Below are 22,033 nucleotides of genomic sequence, written 5' to 3' on the forward strand. Positions count from 1 at the left end.
CTCGGGCAGATTCCAGTGTGTGACACTTCGGTGCACTCGTCACCACTGACCAGTTTGACTCATTCATATGGCAGTGTTCACAAGGTCAAATGTCAAGGTGGCAGAACTGATATGAATAAGATTGTCCTTGACACAGCAAGTTGTCCGAGATGACTGTCGGTACGGGTAAGACTTCAAAATAGGCTTCCCAGATAAGAACAATACCAGTGCGAAGTCACACTCTCGACGTTGTCCCAATAGCAGTCCACTCATAACAAGAGTTATTTTACGGACCTTACATGAGCTTGATCCATAGCGACATGATACAGTATGAGATCCTCAGAAAATAATTATATTATATCAACAAAAGGCAATTGCAGTTAATCTCATGTACCAAAAACTAACAAAACAATTTCTACCAATAGGGACAATGGCACGGAACAAACAAGTTAAAACGAAACTCATTTTGGAGTCAAACCGAGCAGTTGGTTAATGATATCATAAAACTCCCATTTAGCAAGAGAACTGGGAGCTTCAGCACAGAAACGGATAAGGCCAGAACAATACATAATTCCTTTTAACGTAAATAAGGCCGGGACAGAGGGTAAGTGGCTGCATGTCATTAACAGGACTAGCCTGTGACCCAGTAAGAAAAAAATGTTTATTCACCTCTAGCGACACGATGATTGGCTGAAGCCGTACTAGACGACATAGACACGACAGGGTAGGGAGATCCCCATTATATAAAAGCATTTTGAGGCCTTAAGGCTCTCTCTCTCTCTCACCGCACGTGTGGAAATAAGCGAGGGCGTTGAGAGCTTTGCTTTCTGCGAAGTGAGGACGATTCACTTCACGTATCATGGCGGCAGATAGCAAAGGGGTAGTTAATTATTCCTGCAGGAATTTTTGCAGGCAAAGAAATCGTGCACATCGCTCCAACCCATGGCGAGTGTGCAATAGCCATTATGTCGACTAGGGAAAGATGAACGTTCTACAGAATGCAGGAAAGTTGCGACTTAGTGAATTCAGCCAAGGTCAGAGTAGGGAATTAGCATTTCAGATCCAGATTGAGGGCAACGCCGTTGCAGATGCCGCTTGGTAAAGCACCATCGCGCATTAGGCGACAGTAAATGTTGAGTCTTGATTTTGCTCACTCCAACTTGCATATGCTTTGACCATTGAATATCAAAAGCTAGGATGCTAACCTACCCTCACATTGAGTAGATGAGTTTTTTTTTTTTTTTCATCGGTTCAAAAAGTAAATTTATTCTCCACCAATTCAGTGCCTTAACCAGCTATGACAAAGTAGATTTAAATGAGCAGATGAGGATTTTTAATAATCATTCTTTCCTGTGATAAAAAGTTTTCATGTGTAGAGATAACGATTTTAATCATCATCATTTCAATATGTCCAAGAATTAAATATTTTGTTAATATGTGTCAAAAGTAATTGAACATGATGGTTGTTTCACTTGACCCTTGAAAGCAACAGTTGATAAATTTTATGTACAATAAAAAAGGGAATAGCTGTTACGTCTTTCTAGAATAGTCCCCAAACTTTCAGTTTTATTAATTCATGCATTCTAGTCACGTGACAGCAGAATTTCTAACGATTTTTGTTATAATCCGCACCTGATATTAGCTGCCTTACAGGGCGAGATTCATATTTATTTAGAATGTCTGTCTGACACCCTTGGCTTGAAGGCAGTTCAGATGTTTTGTCCATTTGCACACTAAGTGGTAAGCTACGTTTGCACACATTAGTACACTCCCTATGCAGACACAAAGATCAGACATACAAGTTAAGACCAGGAACTCCTCTCTGGACCACTCTGAATCAGAACTCCTTGTTTCTCCACTCCTCCCTAGCCATCAAACCTCTGTAAACTCGAGAAAAGCACTCGCGCAACCACTCCAACAGGAGTTTGGTACTAATCACAAGACTCCACGAACACCATGTCGTGCCTCTCGCTCATCTGCTCTACCCTTGGGCCAGTCCTAACCAAAATTGATAGTATTCTGTTCCCTGCTGGAGAAGCAGCCAATACCTGACACACAAATTCCTGCACTGGGAGGAGACGACGTTACCTTCGTCAATTATTTTTCTCACTGCCCCGCTAGGCAGCATATTCTGAGTATCCATTTAGCTGTAAAGTGAAAAACACATTTATCACCAAGATCATTATCTGGACGGGACGAATGTTACAGCCGGCCGAAGTGGCCGTGCGGTTAAAGGCGCTGCAGTCTGGAACCGCAAGACCGCTACGGTCGCAGGTTCGAATCCTGCCTCGGGCATGGATGTTTGTGATGTCCTTAGGTTAGTTAGGTTTAAGTAGTTCTAAGTTCTAGGGGACTAATGACCTCAGCAGTTGAGTCCCATAGTGCTCAGAGCCATTTGAACCAACCAACGAATGTTACAGCACGTCTGACCAGGGGGCTCGGTCAACCGAGAAGTTGTTTTATGTTCTGACATTGACCATTTCAGAGTCGCCGTAAATGTTGCATTCCATTCTAAAATTCTTATAAAGGCCTGGGGCTTCTGAAAAAACTCAGCGGGCGGAGGAAGGACACAACCGTACAGCTCCCTTGATATGGTGTTTGGTCCGAGGTGAACATAGAAACACGCGAATTTTTACAGCTGCCATCTCTTCACACAGTGGGCATTTTCAACACTGTCAGAAACGCCTTGGCTGGGCGACCTACTTCTCTCCTACATCCCTGTCCCTGCTGTGACCAGAGGCACCTAATAGGCAGATACAGACAGGCAGTTTTTCCTCCTCTTCAGCTGAAAGCATTGTCTGCGAACCAGAGCGAGAAATTCTTGAGATGAGCATTCTATTCCCAGTAAGTGCTTAAAGATGTTCCTCTCCCTAATAGCTGCATGTGGCTACCAAGGCCCAAATGTCCACTGCAAGATTTCCTGTCAAATAACCAAAAAGCCTGCTTGTTCTCAACTCGAGACAATACTATGCGAATGAATAACCATGAAGATTGCATATGCACTAACAATGTACATACTCCCATCAGTGCCTGCTCATGTTGATAACTTCCTGTCACCCCACAAAATTATACCTAGGGTGTAGTAACATTAAAGAGTAGTCCTGAATATGAAAATAAGTGACTTGTCCTCTCTGTGACAAGGTTAATGCAAGTGACGTATCTTGTACCAGATGACTCAAAAATAAAAAAGTTCGTACTAAAAACAACGGAACAACTTTCTCCTGTCAATCTCACAGACAACAATGACGAAATATATCAGAACCCGTGTGACCACTTCTCGGGCATGCAACAGCATTGTTCAGGGCAAAAAACACGCAATGGCCGCTTTACCAAGCTGGCAGCTTTACCAAGCACTGAATAACAAAACAATATCTACCCTTATAACGTCAGGGGCATGCGTAAATGAGATAAAGTGAGAGCAGTTTGGAGACACTGTGCACGTGGCTAATGGCATCGGGACACCCCAATTAACATTAACAAAAGAAGTCCCAGCTACAGTGCAGAAAGAAATAAGGCGAGAACAGTATAATACATTTTAAATACACACATCTGAGACCATGGGCAAGTGGCAAGACAGCATTAACAAGGCTAGCGGCGATCCGACAAGAAAAACAAAAATTCACATATAACGAGGAAGCGGTTGTATGAAGCCACAGTGGGCCACACCTATGTGTGGAAAAATAGTGAGGACATTGAGACCTTTACGTCTGCGAAGTGAGGGCAGTACGCTTCACGTATTGTGGCGACATATGTAAAGCAGTAGTTCATATTCCTGCGGGAATTTTTGTGGGCAGAGCATTGTGCACGTCGCTCCTTCCCTTAGCGAGTTTGCAATAGCCATTATTTTGACTAGGGAAAATTGAACGTTCTGCAGAACGCAGGAAAGTTGAGACTGAGTAATAGTCAAGGCCAGAGTAGGAAATTAGCGGTTCAGATCCAGCATGGAGACAACGCTGCCGCATTTCCCGATTGGTTATGTATCGACGCACATTAGGCGGCATTAAATGTCGGGTGTTTGCTCACTCCAACCTGTGTACACTTTGAATATAGAATTTCAAGAGTTGAATACTAACATACCCTCCATTGAGTACATGAGACTTTGATTAGCTTAAAAGACAAAATTTCGTTCTCCACCAACTTAGTCCATTGAACAGCTACGACAACGTAGATGTAAATTTCACTGATGATGTTTTACTAGTTATAACATTCTCATATATAGAGATAAAGATTTAATAATCACATAGCCAGTGTCTAAACGTTAATTATTTTGTTGAATATTGAAAGTAACTGAACTTGCTTGTTCTGTATCACTTCAACCCTGAAAGCAGTGATAAATTAAATGTTGGATGAAAAAGTGAGAGGTTGTGTTGTCATTTTAGAAAAAGTCCCTGATTCTCATTTATATCAATTTGTGCATTCTTGTTATGTCACAGCAGAATTTCTAATTGATTGGAGACTATCTGCACCTAACATTAGCGGTATTACAGGGCCAAAATTAATAGCTGTGTAAGAATGGCTATCACTCTGGGCTTGAGAAGACAGTAAGATATGTTATCCACTTGCGCGCGATCACAAAATAGCTTTACCCACCAGCACGTTACACAAAATGAATACGTACACCATTACCAACCATGCAACGTCGATACCACTGAACTGCTGATTGAACTAAGGCTGTTAGTGTTGCTGGTGTGACAGCCTCAGAGGAACATCGATGGTTTCTCGTCGGTGTGGGTGGCTTCTGTTGATAAACTTCATTTTTCGAGGTTCTCCGTAGGTAGGTGTCAATATATGTACAGCATGGAGACCGTGGTGGGTATTTAACATCTCCATTTCGACGTATCCATCTTCCAGGTAGATTTTCACCTAAGTAGGCTCTGACATTTCTGTGGTAGTGGAGGCAGAGCGCCACTTTGTTGTCGATCAAATCTTTCATTTCGGAACACCTCTCGGATGGCAGGTAAAATCGATGTTTGCAGCATATGACGATACACCTCGCCATTTACGGCATCTTCAAAGAAGAATGGGCCAATCGAACCGCGCGATGACAGACCACACTACACATTAACACGCGGTAGATTAACATGTTTGTCCACGCGAACGTGAGAATATTCAGGAGCCCAATACACGCATTTGTGGCTGTTCACAGTACAGTTGTTTGAATTGCGCCTCGTCAGAACAGATAACCATCCCTATAAATTATTGGTTCAAATGGCTGTGAGCACTGTGGGACTTAACATCTGAGGTCATCAGTCCCCTAGAACTTAGAACTACTTACACCTAACTAACCTAAGGACATCACACACGTCCATGCCCGATGCAGGATTCGAACCTGCGACCGTAGCAGTCACGCTGTTCCAGACTGTAGCACCCAGAACCGCTTTATTTATGAAAATACACAGTACAATCACCAACGAATTTTACATATTCACAAACACCTTTACCTTTTACCCATACAAATACAGATTCATTTACAGATATTTTTCTTTTATTACGAGTATACAAAGACAATGCAGAAGGTGACATATATACAGATTTACCAAAGTCTTTATTTGCTAATTCTCCAATATGATAAGTACGGTAAGCAATAATGTCTCTGTCTACAAAACTTTCAAGGCCGCCAACTTGTGGAACACCAGATCCACCTCGTACAATGGCTACAGTAAGCCAACCATTCCCATGTGAGAAGGAATCATTAATGTCAATGCTGAAATTCAGTCGACATCCACAGAAAACACATGGTCCGTCGACGAGTGCGGTAGCAACAGTGTTCTTCACAGGAATCCTGTTCTTGCCAGCTGCTGTTGCAAATTCGATGTTTTCAATAGTCTTGTACACAGTATTCCTTATGCGTCGCCGGTACCTCGGCATCGTGGCGGCGTTCAATGCAGTTGCCTGTGCAGCTACGCTACAGATCACTTTATTTATGAAAATATACAGTACAATCACCAACAAACTTTACATATTCACATACTCCTTTACCTTTTACCCATACAAATACAGATTCATTTACAGATATTTTTCTCTTATTACGAGTATATAAGGACAAAGGAGAAGGTGGCATATATGCAGATTTACCAAAGTCTTTATTTGCAAGTTCAGTCACGTGATATGTACGGTATGCGATAATGTCTCTGTCTACAAAACTTTCCAGTCCACCAACTTGTGGAACACCCGATCCACCTCGCACAATGGCTACAGTTAACCATCCATTGCCATGTGAGAAAGAATCATTAATGTCGATGCTGACATCCTGTGAAGAACACTGCTGCTACCGCACTCGTCGACGGACCATGTGTTTTCTGTGGATGTCGACTGAATTTCAGCATTGACATTAATGATTCCTTCTCACATGGGAATGGTTGGCTTACTGTAGCCATTGTACGAGGTGGATCTGGTGTTCCACAAGTTGGCGGCCTTGAAAGTTTTGTAGACAGAGACATTATTGCTTACCGTACTTATCATATTGGAGAATTAGCAAATAAAGACTTTGGTAAATCTGTATATATGTCACCTTCTGCATTGTCTTTGTATACTCGTAATAAAAGAAAAATATCTGTAAATGAATCTGTATTTGTATGGGTAAAAGGTAAAGGTGTTTGTGAATATGTAAAATTCGTTGGTGATTGTACTGTGTATTTTCATAAATAAAGTTATTATGCCTTCAGACCACTCACAGTACTCCATCCTTCGATCCGTGTCGTCCTCGTTAATAGCGTGCAGTGATATTTCCACTTTGCAACCTTCAGAATTCGCCATACGATTGATCGGCGTGCCCCACTTTCACGTGCACCCTCCTCCACAGATCATTGAGGTGACCTAGTAAAATGTTGCAACACAGCAGTGCTGGAAGCTGGACTTATTGATGCTTTTGGTCGGCCAGACAAATCGAACACTACCGCCGGCTTCAAATTTATCCAGAATAAGATAAATTGTTGTACTTGTTGGTGGCTGAGTTCCGTACATATTATGCCATTGCTGTTGTACCTTCACGTTTTCATACTTCCAGTACCGCGACATTGCGTTGCTCAAACGACAATTTTACTTCGTTCTGTGCCGCACAATGCACTGTCATCTGCTGGAAAACGCGCGCCAAGATTTATTGAGAAAACAATGGGCTACACTACCGCGGAAAATTGCAACTGTGTGTCATCTTGTTCCAAAGATGTTAACTATCAAAGAGTGTCTGCATTTTTATGGACACGTCGGTGTTTCAATATGTGTTACAGATTTAAGTTGGTTTATCTCAAGAAGTTCATTTTTGAGTTCTCATTGCTCTTGCCGGTGCGCGATACGTTAATCTCCGCGCTAAAGAATCTTTACTGGTACTGCTTAAAAAGTGAATATCCCGAGATTTAAATTGCTGCTCATGTTTTGTTCCTACCGCTATGCTTGTATTCAGTGTTAAGATCTACTGTTGTTTCAGATCATCTTCTGCGTTTTAAAAATCTACTAGTCTACTGCTAAAAAGCAAATTAAAGGGAAATTTTTTGTCTATTCGTTCAAAGTAATTTTTGTTTTGAGGAATGTTAGTACACCGCTAGATTAACTCCCATTTCTTCAGAAACTAAGTTTTGAACATCTCTTCTGTGAATTCCCCCCCCCCCCCCCCCCTTCCCCAGAGAGACTTTCACCAGGTCCAAGTGCTGGTGTTACTGTTAAGTTTATTCCTCGCATGAATGTTATTTAAAACCTCTGTTACATCTGCTCCAAAACCAAAAGACCGATTTCAACTATAACTTCTATACATATCACTTATTATCGTCTTACAATTTTTGTAGTGTATGAACCACCAATCTATTATATTTCAGGACCTTTGACGTCACAATGAAATGCGTGAAAAATTGCCGCATGTTGCATGGCGTTTAAATTTATTACTTCTGTGCCATTACCTCTATTAACAATAAATTTCGCAGATAGTATCTACATACGCCGCTAAACACACCTACAAAATTATATCATGCTACCACACACAGTTCAGGAGGACCGCCGCATTGTGCATCTCGTTTAAATGTATTACTTCTTTGCTACTAACTCAGTTCATAGTAGCGCCTGGACATCGGACTATAAATACTGTTTATAAGTTCTAAGTAAAGTAAATATTACTTAATTTGGGTACTGCACTAATACGTCTGTGCATTATGCATATTTCTTTATATTACTATTTCAAAATTTGAAAAGAGTATTCTTGAGTACATCGAACTGAAATTTTTTCGGCATTTTTATGCTTTCGTTTCTAACAGATAACCGGCAAAATGAATACACGGACAATGCCGGGTTTGTCAGCTAGTCTGTTTATAATATGTATCTGGGTAACGATAACCCACGCAACGCCTGACTGCGAGAAGCTGAACAGGTTCTTATAGTACAACGTTAATTAACGACTCATAATAGTCTAAGCTGAAAATGCAATGTCTTTTCTTTCCCTACAATGTTGTCAAAAATAAGTGTCCAGTGGCTCGTTAGCTTCTTCGTTCAGGGAGAGTAAAGTGCACCCATGGTACACCTATTGCGTAGAAAACGTGGGTAACAATGACTGACACGCTTGCAAAGCTATGGTGTCAAAACGTTATAGAGTAATGGCGATGGTAAGATGCCCAACTTTGCGTCAACTGTCTTGAGTTTTTGGAATTTTATGAGCGAAGAATTTGAAACAGTAAATAATGTAATCGCTTATCTCTAACAATTAGTCGCTTAGTGCGTTTCTCTGTCGAAGATGCGCCGTCAGTTTGTTGTTAGCTGGGCGTAGTGTATTTCTCAAAGTACAGTTAATGCGCACAAGGTTTGAAATGGTTTGGTTTCGTGACGCGGAACTCAAAACTACAAAAGTGAGTGGGAAAGTGAAGCTAAATTTGCGACATAGTAGAAAGCCGATAATTTTACGTATTGTAAGGTGTGTGAAAGCGAAACAAACATTTCCTCGGACGAGAAAACTAATTTTTAATACACGTGTACAGTAGAAAAGCAGACGCATGTGCAATGTGCTGCGAGACTACTACGGCTGAAACTTTTAACTTCATTGTGATTCCAGGACTCAAATGTAAGCAACAAACTTATGGAGGTGGAAATAAGACTTTGTGCAATTACAGCTGAACACACGTATCGTTCAACGTTATGGAACATTTGACTACATTGTTGAAGCCAGAGTGTTGAGATCCAGAAAGTGCCAAAACAGTTACGTGAAGTAGAGCAAGGCCGCTGCTATTGTGGGACATGTTACATATGGTGAAAGTAAAACGTTTGTAATTTGCATCACAATACTAAGTTTTCAGTAATTGTTGAGGAATCAACTAACCTCAGTAATACCTGACATTTGTGCGTTGACGCTAAAGTTGACCTAGGGCGTGGAAGGATGGGAGATGCGTTTTTAGATCTCATTCCAGTAACTGAGGGCAGTGCTGTTAATCTTGACAACAGTTTTTATCGTCAACAATTACCATATAAGGAAAATTTAATAGATTTCGCTGCCGACGGAGCTAGTGTCAGGATGGGCAAACACAACTCCCTGTGTGCCCTGTTCATAATGAAATTCATATGCCGTTCTTTCAACCTGTGCTGCTCCTATTCTTGTGCAAAACTACCAAGGCCCCGGAAGATGTGGTTGGAGACACATTAACTTAAATTCATACTGGCGCTAAGCACATAGCTGTATTAAAGTGGTTCCAATGTTTTGTGAGGCTCAAGCTGAACAAATTGCTACATCCAAGACAAACGAGGTGGTTGTCCCTTCAATCCTCCATTGTGGAGAAAATACAGTACAGTGATCCTCAAATCTGTTTCACTTGAAGGCGGTCAATCTGTTGCTTAGGGTTTTATATTGAGGCGATCCAGCAAATTTTGCCCCATTTCTTCTTTGCTCATCCTGTAGTTAAATCATTGGAAGTACTGGATCCGAGAAAAATTGGTAGCTTCCAACCACTGGCCCCAGTTGCGGCGTATTTTTCCAGGTATAGTGTGGCTAGTAACAAACTTCAGCAATTAGTTAATAGCGTCTGCTCCGGAACACTGGAGTTGCATACAAGACTACTGCTGGGAAATCTCTAAAGTGTACGCAGACTCAAAGCCTGTATTTGCCGGCCGGTGTGGCCATGCGGTTCTAGCCGCTTCAGTCCGGAACCGCGTGACCGCTGCGGTCGCAGGTTCGAATCCTGCCTCGGGCATGGGTGTGTGTGATGTCCTTAGGTTAGTTAGGTTTAAGTAGTTCTACGTTCTAGGAGATTGATGACCTCAGATGTTAAGTCCCATACTGCTCAGAGCCATTTGAACCATTTTGAACCAAAGCCTGTATTTCCTGTGCTCGCCAAATAGGGTTCAAATGGTTCAAATGGCTCTGAGCACTATGGGACTCAACTGCTGAGGTCATTAGTCCCCTAGAACTTAGAACTAGTTAAACCTAACTAACCTAAGGACATCACAAACATCTATGCCCGAGGCAGGATTCGAACCTGCGACCGTAGCGGTCTTGCGGTTCCAGACTGCAGCGCCTTTAACCGCACGGCCACTTCGGCCGGCCGCCAAATTTGTTTAGCCCTTATTAAAGCCTAGTTTACACGACGACATTAGGTTGCACCACTAGTTGCTTGGAATGACTTGTACGCAAATGGTTTCATATTTGACTGTAGACACCGCGAAACCAGTGTACACTTCAGTTTCGTCTTTTTGTGGGTCCCTGAGTCGTGTCTTAAATGAAAGTTTTGGCAGCTGCAAGTCGCACGAGATGTGATGGAGTTAATGTTTGTTGCGTGAGATCAGTGCATAAGAAAAAAGAAAAAAAGAATGAGAAACGTGTTTGGACTCGTGACTGGATGAAGAAAAGACGTTAGCTCGGTTGCTTAGCAAAAATGGTTCAAATGGCTCTGAGCACTATGGGACTCAACATATGAGGTCATCGGTCCCCTAGAATTTAGAACTACTTAAAAGTAACTAACCTAAGGGTTCTCACACATCCATGTCCTAGGCAGGATTAGAACCTGCGACCGCAGCGGTCCCGCGGTTCCAGACTGAAGCGCCTAGAACCGCTTGGTCACAGCGGCCGGCCGGTGGTTCAGCATCCTTGCTGAAATAATTTATAATGGAAGATCCTAGAAGTTCTTTTAATTATCTTAGAATGTCACCAGAACCGTTCACGTTTCTTCTAAACAGAGTTAATTATGCGATAAGGAATGAAGGTACTGTGATGAATGAAGCACCATCGCCAGAACTTAAGTTATATATCACAATGCGTGCATTATAATCTAGAACACTGGGCATGCTATACAATACGGTTTTAGTTGGTGAAGACGCATGTGACGAGGGCTTCCCGTCGGGTAGACGCTCGCCTGGTGCAAGTCTTTCGATTTGACGCCACTTCGGCGACTTGCGCGTCGATGGGGATGAAATGGTAATGATTAGGACAACACAACACCCAGTCCCTGAGCGGAAAAAATCTCGAACCCAGCCGGGAATCGAACCCGTCGCGCTGACCGCTCAGCTACCGGGGGCACCAATAATTATTAACGTTAGCAAGAATAATTATTCGAAGCAGGCCGCATTAAGATGAGAATGGTTTGCAACCTACTCTCTTTAAGACAGATCTGCACAGTGGCAATATTTCAAAATTCTAACATATGTGAATGGGGAGCACTGCAGCGACGTTTTAAATAGCTGAATATTGAGTGAAGAATGCAGCTTCTTGAGTCTGTATAGCCTTCCCTCCTGTCAACAATTTTCCTTAACAAAGAGTTGGCCAACTTAACGATGGGATTTTAGTCTTGTTGACGAGAGCATTTCCACAGCTAGAATTACACTTGCTTGTATTTTTCTTAATTCAGTTGTATATGTGCTTCTAACTCAATAAATTTTGCCCTGCAGCTCAGATATTGTCAAATCATCTATGTTGTGATGGCACATGACGGTCTCAGCGGCAATAATATGTTGCTTATTTTTGTAATCAGCATCACTGAAATCCCACAAACACCTATGCAAAGCATAGATATCCAAAAAGCGAACATTATTCTCCGTTCCCCACTTGATATTTCAGTTTGTCTACACTCTATGAACACACACAACCTCAAAACTCACGCAACTAGTGTCGCCGAAGTTGGAACACTCCGAAAGTGTTTAGTTTCACCGAGTTGCGCAAACGCATGGCGTGCATGCGCAGTTGCCTGCAACCTAGTGTCGTCGTGTAAACTAAGGAACCATATGGACGCCCCCATTAAGAACTAGGGTTAAGTCTTCCCCGCTCTGGCGCCGCTGTAGAAGGAATAGTTTCTGCAACTGGCTAACGAAAACCAAAAGCAGAAAAAAATTTTCACTAAAACATTACGTGGTTTATTGCGCGCGATCGCGCGCGCGCGCGCGCGCACACACACACACACACACACACACACACACACAAAGGTCAGTGAAAAATTCCTAGTGCTTCTTCTTTGGAATTAAAAAGTCTGACAAACAGCCTTAACAGTGCTACGTATGCCGACAATGAGGAACAATAAACACACTTTTCAGTCCTCGGTGGAAAAATTTCTTAAAACCTGAAAATGGTGGTTGATTTTTATCTTTCATCTTTCATTTTGCTTTTGTAAGGGTAATAAGCATTATTACGGGCTTAACTGTTAATACTGCTGTTTAATTATATGACTGAGTACATTATGGCGGGCAAAACAATTTTGGTAAGTTGTATCTAAAATTTCTCATAAAGCACAGTAGTGAAAATCATGCTCAGTGGCACCTATGCACGTATAATGCCGAGTCATTACATCATATTGCCTTTGTGTGCATTTTTATTTCATTGTACGAACAACAGTAATAATAATAATAATAATAATGACACAAATATAGAATACATCACAGACATTCAGCAACAGAAAGATTCACATTAAGCAGAAAGGAAGGAAGGGGATTTATCGACATAAAAAACCTACATTATGGACAGGTAGACAATTTAAGAAAATTCTTTATAGAACGAGCAAAAACTAGCAAAATACACAAAGCAATCACTCATATAAATACATCGGCTACACCACTGCAATTTCAAAACCACTTCTACAACCCTTTAGATCACATAACATCAACAGATACGAAGAAAGTAAATTGGAAAAGAAAACACTACATGGCAAGCACCCATATCGTCTAACACAGCCGCACATCGATCAAGACGCATCCAACACATGGCTAAGAAAAGGCAATATATACAGTGAGACGGAAGGATTCATGATTGCAATACAGGATCAAACAATAAACACCATATATTACAGCAAGCATATTATTAAAGATCCCACTACCACGACAGATAAATGCAGACTTTGCAAACAACAAATAGAAACAGTAGACCACATCACAAGCGGATGTACAATACTAGCAAATACAGAATACCCCAGAAGACATGACAATGTAGCAAAAATAATACATCAACATCTTGCCATACAACATAAACTAATAAAACAACACGTTCCCACATACAAGTATGCACCACAAAATGTACTGGAGAATTATGAATACAAATTACACTGGAATAGAACCATTATAACAGATAAAACAACATCACATAACAAACCTGACATCATACTCACCAATAAAAAGAAGAAATTAACACAAATAATCGAAATATCCATCCCCAATACAACAAATATACAGAAGAAAACAGGAGAAAAAATTGAAAAATACATCCAACTGGCTGAGGAAGTCAAGGGCATGTGGCATCAGGATAAAGTTGACATTATACCAATTATACTATCAACTACAGGAGTCATACCACACAATATCCACCAGTACATCAACGCAATACAGCTACATCCAAACGTATATATACAACTACAGAAATCTGTAATTATTGATATATGTTCAATTACCCGAAAGTTCCTAAATGCAATGTAACATATACCATACAGTTAAAAGGAAGTCACGCTTGATCAAGGTCCGCGTCACATTCCATTTTTAACCAGACATAACGTCTGAGAAAGGAAAGATAATAATAATAGCATAAAAAAGACATACAGTGCTTCTGAAACCACTGTAGTAGCAATTTCCTTGATTTAGTGCGATTTTTGGATATACATTATTTATTAACGTATAATAGTAAAGTAATAGTATTGAGAATACGCTGTCCAGTATCTACCGCTATCCTCTGCTTTTTCAAAGTTGTACCTCCTGATTTCGAGACCTGCATCTGACAACACTGCGTGTATTTTGGATTTGGCGTTACTAGTTATTGTTCTTCACTTGTTATTCTTCATTTGCCATTATTATTGTAAATTCCTGTACTGAGGAAACGAATAGCCACATTTCCTAGTGTTCATCTGTTACTAAATATTATCAAATAATACAATCTGTCGTGAATGTCAAAGTAAGGCCATAGATATGATACACTGAAGCTTGTTATAAATAATGCGCTGAAAAATGAAAACATACAAGGTTGAAACAATGAAGAGAGAATTTGCAGCTTTAAAACTTTATTATTGCGAGACACGCGAGGAAAACAATCTGTGCCGATACGATTTTTACAAACGAATGTGCCTGCAATTTCGAGAACGGGCATAAATGCTTGTTTTGAAAAGAATAAAAGTAATTTCTGTTTCAGAATTGGCGATCCAGCATGGAATTCGCGGGACCTTATTGTGTTTAGACGACCTCATTGACACTGGATGTTTCACAGCAAGTGCAGTTCTTTATTTCTATAGTTTAACACTTCCTTTGAAAGGAAAACTTGTTGAAGAGTTTGGAATGAATTTGAGTTCGCTGCAACATATCGGAAGGATGTCTGATTGTTTGATAATGGACAAAATACACACAAACACTTAACCAGATTGTTTCGCAGATGCCATCCTCAATGGGAGAGAAACGTTGTTCAGAAGTGCTAGCGAAATAAGTGTTCGAAGTGCTTCACTCAAATGCTCAGAATTTGTGTAGTCCCACCCCTTTATTTCGCAGAAAGACTCTCTGAATATTTCAGTTATTCTGATTTATTACTGAGAAATGTTGTCAGTAAGTTTCATTGATAAATTTAAATTAAACCCTTAATTTTTAACGGTTTCAGGGTATCGAACTATTAAATCTATACATTTCATCAACTAAGACACTTTGCGGCCTCGCTGAAATGCTGCGCTGAGGCGCTCAGTTCCAACCAGCTGCGGTGTCCGAGCGGTTAAGGAGTTGGACTTGAAATCCAATGGGTTCTACCCGCACAGGTTCGAATCCTGTCCGCAGCGAAAATTTTTACTCGAAATTGTGTGATTATATTTGTAGTTGTCGATGATTTCTGACAACCTCATTGTCTGTTCTGCCTTAGTATGCCTGGTTGAAATAGATTCCGCATGTACATTGTGCACGGGAGTCCACGTTGTGAATTAACATTTTCGTTGACATTTTCTTCATTAAGAAGTCAAGACAAATTTCAAAATATTGTAACATACATACAATCATCTCACATAGTCTTATTAAATTAAATCAGTCTTGAATCCGTATTTACAAACCATTGCTCGCCGCTATAAATTTCCGGCGAGATATGTATACTTGTCGGTCAACTGTTGCATATGTTCAAGCCCCAGGAAAATGTTAATAGAACAATATAAGTAACAGAAAATCCCCCGGCCCCATTCACCATTCTAAGAGAACTAATGTAAAAAAAATACTGTCGCATAATGAGATTAAACGCTGTGGGATATTAACGAGACTGACAAAACGTTGTCCTGTAACATAAGCTTTCCTGCGGAAAGGACAGTGCGTGAAGTAAGTAATTTCTATTTATTTATTTAGTTGCAGGTAGTGGCCTACACAACCAGATGTAAAGTTAGCAAAACATGTGACAATATTAAGTTAAAGCTACTTTTATAGGCCATACAATTTATTGAATTTTTTGACATAGTACTTGTGAAGAAGGTTAGAAAACCAGAAGATACTCCTATGCCATATTGCTGAGTCTTAGTGACGTGTTGATATTCTAGTTCTGTCCTGCCCATTGAAAGAAATATTTCTATTCTCTATTTAATCAGCAAGATCAGGAGGTATGGTTATAAATGAAGATTTTGAATTCTAATTGATACGTATATTTAATCACTTTCACATGCACAACGTTGTGATATTCCTGATGATAATACGGTAATGCTGTCTCTCTCATAAAAAGCACTATGAGCAGTTCAGAGGTAACCTCCAGGGTAAGTTCCCATTAAATGGTTTTTCGCCCTGACTTCTGATAATCAGTTAATTGCTCGCCACAGAAGTGGCGAATAATTATCACCACTTGCCACGCGGTTACGCTATTTAACATTACGGGCGGCACACAAAATCTAAACGATCCATGACTGGGTTCAGTCCTCGCAAATTCACTTCCTATTCGTACCGGAAACATGAGTTTATTATAGTTGTAGTTCGGCTGTGACGTAACCCGAGGCAGCGCGTAAGCCGGCGTGTTTGACTCACGCGAATCGTACGGTGCCTGGTTGCGAAGTGAAGTCACTGCTTCCCAGGCTGTATTTATACAGGGCGTATATGAAGTCAGGGAACACTTTCAATTAATAACAAGAACTAAACATTGCACAGATGTCATACACATTGCATTTTGAAGAGAATCCTGAAAGTTTTTTTTTTTTTTTTTTTTACCAACATCAGATATGCGAACCATGAGTTACCCGGCAGACGTCGATACGGTAATCGAATTCTTGCCATACCCGTCCCAGCATGGCATCGTGGAGTGTGGCAGTCGCTTCGATCGGGGAGGCCATTTCATGAAGCAGCTGTCCCCTTCTGTAGCACGGCCGATCCATCCATGCGGCAGCTCCATGTTTGCGACTAGCGCCGGCTATCGGCAAATTACCAAACTACGCTGTGGCGGTATACATGAAAAAAACTTCCAGGGTTTCTCTTCAAAATGGCATACGTATATCTGTACAATGTTTGGTTTTTGTGGAATGAATAATTGAAAGTGTTCCTGTATATGACGCAGCGGCCGGCCAAGTGAACACCTGCCGCCGTCCGCCCAGGTAGTAGACTCTAATGACCATTTTGTCGTACACACAATATTTTATGACACTGCTGTTTGTTAATTGAGACCGTTCGTGAATTTTCTATGAACGTAGTTAAGTAGGTTTTAATTCCCGAAAAAGGTTTAGCTCGCCTGCATTTTAACTTTGCCGTCTAGAATTTTTTGAACGGAACTGACAGTAGAACATGACCGCTTAAAACTTGTTGTAGCTCCATTATTTAATGGGTGTAATCAAGTGCTGCAATCAAAACTTTCTAGCATTAACAGAACTCTACTACAAATAAGGACGTTTTTGTTCCAAATTTAAATTACTCGAAAACTATTAGAGGTAGCTCAATGCGGTCAAATATAATAAAGTTATTATATCGAACTGAAGCTTCACATGAAGCATGGATTTCTAGCTTTATTATGTAGCGTCTTGCATTTTTCTCGAAAACGTGGATTCTGACCAAAATTGTGTTAGGTTCCAGTTGAAACTTGTAACAGGTAATTCTGACATACATTTGCACGATCTGACCAATTTTTGGCTTTCTAGCTTTATCTTTTTTTCTTAAAACGATGTACTTAGGGAAAGATATTCATCTGATCACTCTGAGATTTGACAATTTAAACGTTAATATACTGAAGCATATGTTTTCGAAGTTTGGAAAAGCAGCTTTAGTTTTTAATTTCATTCTCAAATTATGGTGCAATACCTGTAGGGATCGGTTCGTAGGACACATTCTGAGGCATCAAGGGATCAGCAATTTAGTATTGGAGGGCAACGTGGAGGGTAAAAATCGTAGAGGGAGACCAAGAGATGAATACACTAAACAGCTTCAGAAGGATGTAGGTTGCAGTAAGTACTGGGAGATGAAGCAGTTTGCACAGGATAGAGTAGCATGGAGAGCTGCATCAAACCAGTCTCAGGACTGAAGACCACAACAACAACATCCTCAACAATGCTACTCATGACAAGACAAGCTGCAAACTATTAAATTTTTTGTTTTTGTAAAAGGAGAGCACTTACTGTGAACGAGTATGCTACACACACACACACACACACACACACACACACACACACACACACACACACACACGCTGTGATGACGTGCCGCTAGCATCAGTGAACTGGAACAAGTACCGGCAGACTCGCTCGCCACTTTACCTCTCAAATGATACAGCGCTTGTTTCGCCACAACAGGAATTAAACGCTCGGCTGTTTTGCTGCGACGTACACAATGAGAATTGCGTTAAAAAAATAAGTTTTCAATCGTCTGATGACGAAAGAAGCAAGGTATGCTATCGCATCTTGCGTACGTCAACAAAGTGAACTAGTATTGAAATGTCAAAGAAACAGAACTGCATAGATGTGTACCTCCATGCAGAAAGACCTCTTGTTTTATTAGACTGTCAGTACATTAGTCTCACTGTAGTTCACACATTTTTCCACTTTAAGACCTTACTATGACGCGTCATTTACTTTGTGGCCAATAACAGCAATTTACAGGGTAAAAATAAAAAAGATATAATTTTTTAAGCATTTTCCAGAGTTGTTGTTGTCTTCAGTCCTGAGACTGGTTTGATGTAGCTCTCCATGCTACTCTATCCTGTGCAAGCTTCATCTCCCAATACTTACTGCAACCTACATCCTTCTCAATCTGATTAGTGCATTCATCTCTTGGTCTCCCTCTACGATTTTTACCCTCCACGCTGCCCTCCAATGCTAAATTTGTGATCCCTTGATGCCCCAGAACATGTCCTACCAACCAGTCCCTTCTTCTTGTCAAGTTGTGCCACAAACTCCTCTTCTCCCCAATCCTATTCAGTATCTCCTCATTAGTTATGTGATCTACCCACCTAATCTTCAGCATTCTTCTGTAGCACCACGTTTCAAAAGCTTCTATTCTCTTTTTGTCTAAACTATTTATCGTCCACGTTTCACTTCCATACATGGCTACACTCCATACAAATACTTTCAGAAATGACTTCCTGATACTTAAATCTATACTCGATGTTAACAAATCTTTCTTCATCAGAAACGCTTTCCTTGCCATTGCCAGTCTACATTTTATATCCTCTCTACTTCGACAATAATCAGTTATTTTGCTCCCCAAATAGCAAAACTCCTTTTCTACTTTAAGTGTCTCATTTCCTAATCTAATTCCCTCAGCATCACCCGCCTTAATTCGACTACATTCCATTATCCTCGTTTTGCTTTTGTCGATCTTCATCTTATATCCTCCTGTCAAGACACTGTCCATTCCGTTCAACTGCTCTTCCAAGTCCTTTGCTGTCTCTGACAGAATTACAATGTCATCGACGAACCTCAAAATTTTCTTCTCCATGGATTTTAATACGTACTCCGAATTTTTCTTTTGTTTCCTTTATTGCTTGCTCAATATACAGATTGAATAACATCTGGGAGAGGCTACAACCCTGTCTCACTCCCTTCCCAACCACTGCTTCCCTTTCATGCCCCTCGACTCTTATAGCTGCCATCTGGTTTCTGTACAAATTGTAAATAGCCTTTCGCTCTCTGTATTTTCCCCCTGCCACCTTTATAATTGAAAGAGAGTATTCCAGTCAACATTTTCAAAAGCTTTCTCTAAGTCTACAAATTCTAGAAACGTAGGTTTGCCTCTCCTTAATGTTTCTTCTAAGATAAGTCGTAGGGTCAGTATTGCCTCATGTGTTCCAATATTTCTACGGAATCCAAACTAATCTTCCCCAAGGTCGCTTTCTATCAGTTTTTCCATTCGTCTGTAAAGAATTCGCGTTAGTATTCTGCAGCTGTGACGTATTAAACTGATAGTTCGGTAATTTTCACATCTGTCAACACCTGCTTTCTTTGGGATTGGAATTATTATATTCTTCGTGAAGTGTGAGGGTATTTCGCCTGTCTCATACATCTTGCTCACCAGATGGTAGAGTTTTGTCAGGACTGGCTCTCCCAAGGCCGTCAGTTGTACTAATGGAGTGTTGTCTACTCCCGGGGCCTTGTTTCGACTCAGGTCTTTCAGTGCTATGGAACAAGTGACTAAATATTACACGTATTGTGTTGAACTGTAGCGTGCTATAAATGCAAATTGAAATTCATCGAAGCAGGAAAAAGTACTTTTGATAGGTAAGGCTGACGAAGCTCCAGTTACTGTTATCACATTAAAGCGCGTTATGTGATGATTAAAATCAAGACACTGTGTAACAAAGGCATATTGTAGGCAAATTTATGAGCGAGTTTGGTCATATATTTATGACACAAGTATTTTCGGTTGTGTGCATGTGTGCTTCAAGTGAATCTGTTGAATGAAGCTGCATTTAGCGCAATGTTTATTTACAAAGTAAGACTTGTGTGTTGCAGTATGAGTCATATCACCCGCAATAATTAATACAGATTAAAAGTAAGATACTGTGAAGTAAAAGCGAAATAATTTCGTCCCTAAAAATATTTTTATGTGTAGCACTGTTTTACTGCATGCCATCTACATCTACATCTACATTTATACTCCGCAAGCCACCCAACGGTGTGTGGCGGAGGGCACTTCTCGTGCCACTGTCATTACCTCCCTTTCCTGTTCCAGTCGCGTATGGTTCGCGGGAAGAACGACTGTCTGAAAGCCTCCGTGCGCGCTCTAATCTCTCTAATTTTACATTCGTGATCTCCTCGGGAGGTATAAGTAGGGGGAAGCAATATATTCGATACCTCATCCAAAAACGCACCCTCTCGAAACCTGGCGAGCAAGCTACACCGCGATGCAGAGCGCCTCTCTTGCAGAGTCTGCCACTTGAGTATATTAAACATCTCCGTAACGCTATCACGGTTACCAAATAACCCTGTGACGAAACGCGCCGCTCTTCTTTGGATCTTCTCTATCTCCTCCGTCAGACCGATCTGGTATGGATCCCACACTGATGAGCAATACTCAAGTATAGGTCGAACGAGTGTTTTGTAAGCCACCTCCTTTGTTGATGGACTACATTTTCTGAGCACTCTCCCAATGAATCTCAACCTGGTACCCGCCTTACCAACAATTAATTTTATATGATCATTCCACTTCAAATCGTTCCGCACGCATACTCCCAGATATTTTACAGAAGTAACTGCTACCAGTGTTTGTTCCGCTATCATATAATCATACAATAAAGGATCCTTCTTTCTATGTATTCGCAATACATTACATTTGTCTATGTTAAGGGTCAGTTGCCACTCCCTGCACCAAGTGCCTATCCGCTGCAGATCTTCCTGCATTTCGCTACAATTTTCTAGTGCTGCAACTTCTCTGTATACTACAGCATAATCCGCGAAAAGCCGCATGGAACTTCCGACACTATCTACTAGGTCCAAATTCGTTGTTTTACGGAATACTTTCCCCTTGGCATGGTAGAAAGCCATTTAGCAATAATACCATAGCATAATTTATTGAAACAGATTCGGCAAGCCGGCCGAAGTGGCCGTGCGGTTAAAGGCGCTGCAGTCTGGAACCGCAAGACCGCTACGGTCGCAGGTTCGAATCCTGCCTCGGGCATGGATGTTTGTGATGTCCTTAGGTTAGTTAGGTTTAACTAGTTCTAAGTTCTAGGGGACTACTGACCTCAGCAGTTGAGTCCCATAGTGCTCAGAGCCATTTGAACCAGATTCGGCAATACCATCAAATACTGCTAAAAACCTAAAAAAAATAAGTCTCTCTTTTTGCCTTTAAAAAATTATATACGAAGTGTAGCAAATCTCACATACAATCGAAATACCCATGCATTCATCTCTTCAGTGTATTGTGGTCTTGTATTAAGTTGGTCATTGAGAATAGATTCCCTCTTCAACCACTTGGTCATGCGAGATCGGAAGCAGGCAGAAAAAGAGAATCGAAAAGCTCTCACTTTAAGGCAAAGATAAGAATTGTATATACACTGACAGAAAAAAATCGCAACACCAAGGAGTTGTTGTGCGACATAAACGAAAGTTGGTAGGCTTGTTTCTACATCTGAAAGATGCCTACACAGATTTCGCGACTGTCGTGTAAGAGTGCCACTAGTAACGCCATTATGAGGATGCAAATCAGACTTGGTTTCCATACAAGCTGTAACGGTTGTGATCGTTAATTACCTTTGAGACTGGACAGA

General features: G+C 40.9%; 1 non-coding gene across 1 annotated transcript; it reads left to right on the forward strand.

The window, feature by feature from the left end:
* Positions 1-15,082: 15,082 nt before the first annotated feature.
* Positions 15,083-15,164, forward strand: Trnas-uga. The gene has a single exon. It is a non-coding gene; the product is annotated as a tRNA-Ser (tRNA).
* Positions 15,165-22,033: the final 6,869 nt, after the last annotated feature.

This window comes from Schistocerca americana, chromosome 6 (assembly GCF_021461395.2).
Source record: "Schistocerca americana isolate TAMUIC-IGC-003095 chromosome 6, iqSchAmer2.1, whole genome shotgun sequence".
Taxonomy (NCBI): Eukaryota; Metazoa; Arthropoda; class Insecta; order Orthoptera; family Acrididae; genus Schistocerca; species Schistocerca americana.